This window comes from Dryobates pubescens, chromosome 24, assembly GCF_014839835.1.
Source record: "Dryobates pubescens isolate bDryPub1 chromosome 24, bDryPub1.pri, whole genome shotgun sequence".
In the NCBI taxonomy this organism is placed as follows: Eukaryota; Metazoa; Chordata; class Aves; order Piciformes; family Picidae; genus Dryobates; species Dryobates pubescens.
The window spans coordinates 10,301,453-10,310,478 of record NC_071635.1 but is presented as its reverse complement, the minus strand read 5'-3'; positions in this window follow the sequence as shown (position 1 = coordinate 10,310,478).

The following is a 9,026-nucleotide window of genomic DNA, read 5'->3' as shown; positions in this document are numbered from 1 at the left end:
CCTTCCCCAGTATCACTCAATCTTGGCTGCCCATTTTTGTCTCAGGATGAAATCAAAGAAGTGTAATTGATGATCTCACTAGAAAAATGGCAGAAGTGTATAATTCACAGCATATTCACTGTACTCCTGCTACTGCTTCCTGCTCAAGGGTGGGCACTGCAGGAGTAATTATGTTGATTAAAGTCCAAATAACCCTGCATCAGTGAGCTGTGCTTGCTTTAGGCTACTGAAGAGAGTATCTGGACCACTGTCTTCACTATATTAACATAATGTTGTATGCTGTTGTGTCTGGATATTATTTTCCCTGTCTTTTACCTACTTGTCTACTATATACTTTTCAGTGCTATCTACTAATATGGATCCTGATATGTATGTCTCCAGGTGTCTACAGACTTCTATTCTTCCACTTCAAAACCCAATTAGGGGCAGCAGCTAGGACTTGACAGGCTAGAACGGTGGACAAGAATGCATTTGGAAGACTTCATGGCATTGTCTCTTCATGAGACACGAGGCTTACATTAAATTCCCAAACATTATTTAATGCTGTGTCCCCTATGCTTAGAGGCCCCCCAGTAAATTTGCTCATAAGAAAACAGCCCTTACAGGAGGTTTGGCAACAGATCCCTCAGGAATCATGGTGTCATGAGGGAAATCTGTTTTTCAAGAAATACTCTTTATGAGAATACTGAAATTCTTTGGAGACTTCAAAGCCATGACTGTACCCTAGCATGTGTGTGGCCTCTTGACATTCAGTAGACAGCATGAAGAAATAAAGAGAAAAAACACAAACCAAGTAAAACCAAGAACGAAAGCCTTCCTTTTTGTGCCTTTGATGGCAGGATATAAAAGAAATTGTGAGTTTCGTTTTTAAAAACAGTGGTCCTAATTAGGACTTCTTATACACTGGAAACAATCTGCTTAATAGGTCATAAATAAATTATAGTTATTCTACATACCCAGCCACAATACAAACTTGAATTAGCTCAGCTTGATGGAAAATGTTTGTGTATTTGTAACTCAGACTGTGTCATCTAAAGGCATATTTTGCCCTGCATTTTCAATTGATTGAGCCTGAACCAAAATGTTCCCTTTTGGGTCAGAGGCTGATCTTGGCCTTTTAAGTTGCTGTGCAAGAGCTTCCAGGCCTGAACTTTCTCAAGCATAAATGTCAATACAGTAGTCAAAGTGTTTAGCTTATTCCAGTTAAGATATCTTTCTTTTTGGTGTATTTCCATATATGGGATAACATTAATATTAAAATAAAGAGTAATCCTCAAGTTCTGTCTATGATTTAGAATATATGCCAACACACAGCATAAAGTACAACATACTGGGGAGATTCCCCTCCATGTTATCTCTGGAATACACACACCACTGCAATTTCTTAGAATAAGTGCATAATGCATAAACATTTTTGATGGCAGCTTATAAAAACGACGTGCATGGTGTATGATTATTACAAACTATTTTTCTATCTGAAAGCTTCATGATAATTTTTGTTTCAGTGTTGCTGAAGAACAGTATGCATGCATAAAGACAGCTGAAATACATACAGGTAGGTAAAAAATAAAATGGAAAAACACATACTGAAAACAGATGGGAGTTTTTAGTAAAGGAGCTGTTATTTACATTTCAAATATTTTATTATCCCTTTGGTCTGAGATAAATTTCAAGTTGTTCCTACAGCAGAAAGGTTCTCTGAGCCTGCACAAATCATCGCTAGCACAACAGAGAAAGAAATGAGCAACAGAAGTGAGTGTCTGCTCACATTTCAAAGTCTCCTGCAGCCATCATTTTACCCCAAAACAACTTAGTGACTAACTATACTCTTAAATTACTGCTCATTAAGCTAGCATCATGGCTTTATGAGATGCTGACTCCTGTACCTAAGATTGCAAAAACAAACACCTTGACTGATTACACTTCCCTTAGCAAGGTACAGCAGGTACTCTTATATTCGGGGTAGTGACTTGTCTATATCCCAAGCCTCTTGTTTACTGCAACTGAGTAACTATAACACAGAAGAGCTGAGAGGTAGGTTACAGGGGTTTATTCTTTGTTGCTCCATGGGTCTTGGTGCTCTTTGCCCTAATTACAATTTTTATCCCTGATGCAAACATGGTCCCTTTCTTCTAGGTAACTGAATGAAAACACAGAGGTTTATTAAAGAATTAAAGCATTTAAAGACAAGAGTACAAATATCAAAATAGGAGCAGTGAGGACAGCAATATTAAATAAGTTTCATGGCTATGCTATCATACCACAGTGACTTTATTATACCACCCAACAGAACAAGAGGACACAGTCTCAAGCTGCACCAGGGGAAGTTTAGGCTTGAGGTGAGGAGAAAGTTCTTTCCAGAAAGAGTAATTGGCCATTGGAATGTGCTGCCCAGGGAGGTGGTGGAGTCACTGTCCCTAGAATTGTTCAAAAAAGGATTGAATGTGGCACTTAGAATAGAATAGAATAAATGAGGTTGGAAAAGACCTTCAAGATCATCGCATCCAACCTATCAACTAATCCAACCCACCTAATCAACTAAACCATGGTACCAAGCACCCCATCAAGTCTCCTCCTGAACACCTCCACCACCTCCCCAGGCAGCCCATTCCAATTGAAGCCATGGTTAAGTTAGTCAGGACATGTTGTGTGATAGGTTGGACTTGATGATCTCTGAGGTCTTTTCCAGCCTTATTGATTCTATTTCATTCTATTTCATATGTGGTTTATGTATTTAGGTTGGCTGAAGTGCAGGGCTAGGGGACCTCCCCTTTGTTCAGAACACTGTACACTGTGTCACAGCATAATTTTGCCAATATAATTAGTGAAATTAATTTCCTTATAAAGTATTGTGCAAAATAAAAATCATAAGCTTGTATGTGGCAGCCAAGCACAAAGTTCCTAAACCTGAAGCCTAAACCCTACCAGTATCTAATGAACTCACTGTTGCGTCTTAGGAGTTCAGAAACCGAAATCAGCAGACTCTGTCTTCTTCAATTATTTATTTCTCATCTACAATCACTTCATCTGCCAAAGATATGAATGTGATATCACTCAGCTGTTTATTCCTCACAAACCATTTTGCGACACTTAGGTATGTCAAATCGACATAGAAATCTGTAATAGACTTATTAAAACAGGTCATTACAGTCTTCTTATGGCTCATTATTGATAACAGGAGTGAAAGATAATAAAACACAGTGTTTCAAAAGTGAGCAATAAAAAAGTCACAAAAGAACTGAATAAAAATTTTATTATGCCGTGTCAGGAATGCAAATAGTTTCAAAAGTGATACTGTCAAGCCTTTTGGGACCCATTTCATGATGCAGTCTCTCCTCCAGAAGAGAAAATAGAAATAACTTCACAATGCAGACTCATAGTTTATAAAATCAGTGCAGACGACAACAGCACTCAGTGATCTCAATTGATTTACATCAGCCCATGTTTTGGGTACTAACTCTAACTACACACTGTAGAACCACAATTTGACCTACCACAGGAATACATAACTTTTGTTCCTGTAGAAAGTGACATCCTCACCAGTCCATCCATCTATACTCTGGAAAAAATTCTTATTTGCCTTCCAGATCCCTGGAAACATTCCTTATCTCTAGAAGTAACATACCTCTTTTTTATTGCCTGATTGTGTTCCAAGCTTTATTTATGTTGAAAGTCTTTCCAGCACAAATATTTATGCAGGAGATGATGATATTCTGTTTCAAGAATAGCTTCACATGGAGGGTTGGAACTGCACTTGTTGGGAATATTTTGGGTAGCAAATATAGCTACTTAAGAGTTGCATGTCTGTGACCTATCCAGTACCTGTGTGTGTTTGCCAGCAGAATTTGATCTGGAGTGAAAATTCCAGTGGAAAGGATCTTCCTTACTTTATCATCATCATTATTATTATTATTATCATCATCATCATTATCATCATTATTATTATTACTACTACTACTACTACTACTACTACTATTAAAAATGCCACTTAGGTTGTATTTTAGTCAGATTATATGAAAGTCCCTTAATGAAATTTGGTCCTTATGTAACAGTCAGGACTCTCACTGTATTTCTAACATTTTGTATTTTTTTCACATTCATTTGGATGCAACAAGTAAGAAAGATGAAAGTGAAAGGTTAATTAACTTTGGGCTTTAGCAATTAAATTTAACAGGACGAGGGAGGTGATTCTCCCCCTCCTCTCTGCTCTTGTGAGACCCCACCTGGAGTACTGCAGCCAGTTCTGGTGCTGAGCAAGTTGCTTTAAAACAAGTTTTCTTTCCCCAGTCATTGTTTTATGGCATCTGGTTGAAAGATGACATACTTCTTTCCTGTTAAACACTGTGAGAAGTACTGACACACGAGTATAAACTCCACATGTATCAGGGGATAATAACAATTCTGTAAAGAGTGGAGATTGAATGATGAGACTTTGGCTCAAGACAGGAAGTTTTCTGATTAATTAGAAAGGAGGAAAATATATTCTCTTACTAGCCAGGAATTTAGGCTAAATTCTATCACTCAGAGGAGGCAACACTTTGCAGGATTACACAAATACCAATTCTGCAGCTGTTATTCATCATTTTTTTGCAGATACCAGATAAAGCTAAATCAGTCTCTTGCAGTCTTAATTTTTTTTCTAAATCCTAGGCCTTTCATTTTTCATCTTGACAATGTTTCTTTAGAGAAATGATACAGTATAAACACACCTTCTGAAGGAATTAAGAGAGACAGATACTTAGAAGTTACACAAAATCCCACATTCTTGCCTGGACAGAGAACATCCCAGAAATAAAAAAGGAAGGCAGCTTCCTTCTCTTGGATTTTTCAAGCTTACCTGGTCCAGGAGGCAAAGGGGCCAAGAACAGGAGCACTGGAGGTAGGCATGGCACTGCCAGTTAAAATAAGAGGGAGCTTGACCTGCATCAAAAGAATTTTAGCACACATCAGAACCATTTTATGTTGTCATGTTTTGTGACCATGATTAAGACACGTCTGATGTTTTAGCAAAACACAGCACAATTTATCTGATAATTTTAAGTGTGCTTTACACATTAAAAGTGCAATTAATAGAATACACACCAAGCAATTAGATGACTTGCTGTGACCTTTCCATTTACTCTGTGGCAAAGACACACACTTGGAATTCACTAGTAAACCATTTTCTGGCTTTTATACAGCTGTTTTAATAGAGTTTGGCAATATTTAAATCAAAAGGGGAAAGATGAAAGCTAATTACAGCCAATGCACTAATGCTCAAATAATTTGTATTAATAGAAAGCAAAAAGAAAGGGGCAAAAAGGAGCTGGTATTACATGGTGTGAGCACATTTTTCTCTATTAATTTAAACATCACTATGGGATAATTTCTGTGTTGGCCTTTGCTGATACTGCATTACTTTTATTAACATGACAGAGACCACTGAATTTATCTACAGTAGACTGGAAAAACAGACCACATTATTTCTCAACACAGATGAAAACAACACAGGTTCTCACTGCAGATTTTTGTATCTGAGCCACACAGCCATCACCTTCCCCAGTGTACCAAATACTGTATTCAAGGCAAAACACATACTGAAGTCAGGAGTCAATTGTAATTTCCAGAAAAAAGGGCCCTTTTACAAGAAGCCCCTCTTTTTCCTGAAGTCCTTCATCACTGCACTCCAGACCCCAGCCCTGCCCCCAGATGCAGTAGGTGCAGCAGTGATGTGCAAGGACTATGGCTGCAGCCATTCCTACAGGGCCACTGGGTGCTCTGGGCTGCCAAGCAGCTCAGCATCATCCCAAGGGCAGGAGCACTTTTATCCTCTGCCCATCACCTGCTGGGGTAGGAAGCCAACACTGTGCCTCTCCTGTTCACTCCCAAAACAAGGGACAATTTCTAGAGAGTCTGTTTGCCTCCACAGCTTGTCTTACCAGCAAATGCTAAGAAATGAGCAGTTTGGCTTTGTTACAGGATGGTACCTCTTAGCAAAATTCTTATGCCTATTTAATAGGTGGTTTAATCAAAATGTTTCATTATCAAGTTAACAAAGGCTCTTTTTATGTTTGTTTTGGTTTGGTTTTATTCAGGATGCACTGACTGATGTACCTGGAAAATGGATGTGCTGTGCCCCAGGCTCTGGTGGGGATATAAAGAAATGTTTCCAATTCAACTCATTTTTGTTTGTAGTCAGATGCTCTTTTCTTAACTGATTTAAAACATGAATTATTACAAGGATACAAAGGGAACGTGCTAATTATGACAGTTCAGTCCAGACAAGCCTCCATTTTACCAAATACAGAAGAAAATCCTGGGTAACTGAAAATCTGAGATAAGTTACTATAATAATTAACATTGAGAATCCACCATCTAATTGTCGTATTTAGAAATTCAATTACATCTACTATTGTCATTCTTCTTATAGTTTCTCCACAAACCAGCTTACCTCTGAGGATATACACATTCCAGAAAGCTATTTTGTGTATTTCAAGAAGTACCTATTTTCAATGGATATAGTCCATTACTACTAAGAAAACTTTGGTTAAAAAGGTCAGATTTATTCCAGAGGCCAAGACTTTAATGATAATCTTAGCTAAGAAACACAGAATGGTAGGGTTTGGAAACTACCTCTGGGGATCATCTAGTCCAGATCCCTTCTAAAGTAGTTTTTCCTAGATCAAGCTGCACAGCAACGAGTCCAGGTGGGTTTTGAAAGTCTCCAGAGAAGGAGACTCCACAACCTCCCTGGGCAGCCTAGTCCCATGCTCTGGTACCCGCAAAGTAAAGATTTTCCTCATGTTTGTATGGAATTTCCTGTGCCCATTCCCCTTGTCCTATCCCTTGGCACCACTGGAAAGAAATCATGTTTTGAAAATAGATTTACAACAAGGAACAATTTATTAAGGACAGGGGAGTCTTAGAAACCCAGCACTGAACTATGCACTGAAATGATGTAGTGTTTCTCTTTTTTTTCATTCTCTCTCTTTGTGTTGTTGAGGTCACTTAGGGCTCAATTATGCAAGTCAGTGACAAAACTGCCCCTTGACTTGTGTGTTACAAAATCCAGCCTTATTGAATTTCCTGTTTATAATTCTAACTTAGTTGGTATTCCTGTCATGAAGCCTGTGAATACTTCCAGTACTGGCTGCATGTTTTCAAGAAGAAGGTCATTGTTCTTTTAGGATCATCAAATGATCATGAGTGAATCACGAAGGAAGATGGAAAACATGAGGGGAATGTTCTCCTGGAAGATAAGAAAAGACTTAACTTCTGCAGAGCAAGTCAAATGACTCATCCCAAAGAGGAACACCATTTTTCAAATGCTGGAATGGCAGCCTGAAGATTGGCATGTCGCAGTCCTGGCTCTTGCTAAACTTTGTCTTGGGACAGCGCTAAGTGGGTTTGTTTTATGCCTAAAATCAGGCCAAATGTTTCTTGTCATCTGCTTAAATAAAGAGATCTCTTCCCAGACAGATCATCTGTCTTTAGTGAGCATGTTGTAAAAGCCCATGCTATGTGGAGTTCACTGGTTACACTGTTATTTATTTGAATTTGTTTAATACAGCTTTTTGGAAGGTAAAGCTCACATGCTGAAGAGTCAGGAGAATGGTGGCTACTATTGATTTTTTGTAGCCCTAGGGAGAAGTCAAGGAACTAGTAATTACTATTGTCTTCTGGGATCTATATTTGCCATCTATGTCTAGAGGAGTTTCATACAAGGTTATCTAACTGTACTGTTTGAAATACAGTTTGTTCTTCCTTAACCTTGCCTTTTTCCCTATGAAATATTTAAACTGAATTGTTCAAGTAATTAATCTTGTCATAGACTGCCACTGTAAATTCTTTTGTCCTATAGTATTGTTCACTCATCCCTCAGTCAAAAGAAACTGCCCTACCTTGATCAATATTTTTTTTTAAACTCTGATTGGACATTAAACCTTTCTAGGCTTTTAAAAGCCTGTTTATCTTTTCAATGATCAAATAAGAATGTAACTTTACATTAAGTATCCTACTACTTCATAAGGTAAAGGTGAAAAAAAATATGTCATCTAGAATGACACCCAAAAAAAATATTGAAACATTGGGGAAAAAGTTAGAAACAGCAATACAATTTGTATTTTGCATGGTCTACATCATAAAAGTCTTCAGGTTTCAGGAAGGGTGGTAATTTAATGCTGTGCTTATCTCTCATGCAGGAGAGAAACTGCTATCTGAAAGCAACAAATACGAGTTTGAACCATAGTGGTAGCTGAGCTAGAAATCACAGAAACATCTTCATAATAGGAGGTAGTAAGATGCTGGAGTAGATTTTAGAGGTTGATATTCCAGGGACACTTTGCAATCTTTGAAAGTGAACATGTGAAAAAAAAAACAACAAAAAAGATTAGACAAACATCTTCCAGAGGTTTGTTTCCTCAGGTAAAGGATTAGCTGACCCCATGGCATCCCTTGCAGCTTTAAATGTACTTTAATGAGTATCTAGAATGTTTTCAAGGTTCTTAGAAACACAGTTTTATCTTAGGCTTATTCTTCTCATTTTAACAATTCTTTATAAGCTTTTCAGGGTAAGTGGGACGACAATCAATAGTTCCTCTGGATGTCTTTTTCATCTGGTGCTTCTCTGGTATTTCAGGTTTTGTGTTCTCCTTGTAATTTGCTGTTCAATATCCTTTTTCCTTAATCCCCTGCTCTGTAGCTAATTGTATTTCCAAAACTTGAAATCCTCTCAGACATTTGAATGAACTTCTTAAATTCATACTAAAAAAACCCCAAATCTCAAAAAACAGTAAACAAAATCTCTGTAGCTGATTAGGCAAACTTGTGTTTTCTCTAGTTTTACACAGGGTTAAGGACCTCTTCTTGCCAGCTGTTTAAACTATGTGGATGTCATAGTTTCAGAACAGAATAGAATTAACCAGGTTGGAAAAGACCTCAGAGATCATCAAGTCCAACCTATCATCCAGCACCATCTTATCAAATAAACCATGGCACCAAGCACGCCATCCAGTCTCTTCCTAAACACCTCTAGTGATAGTGACTCC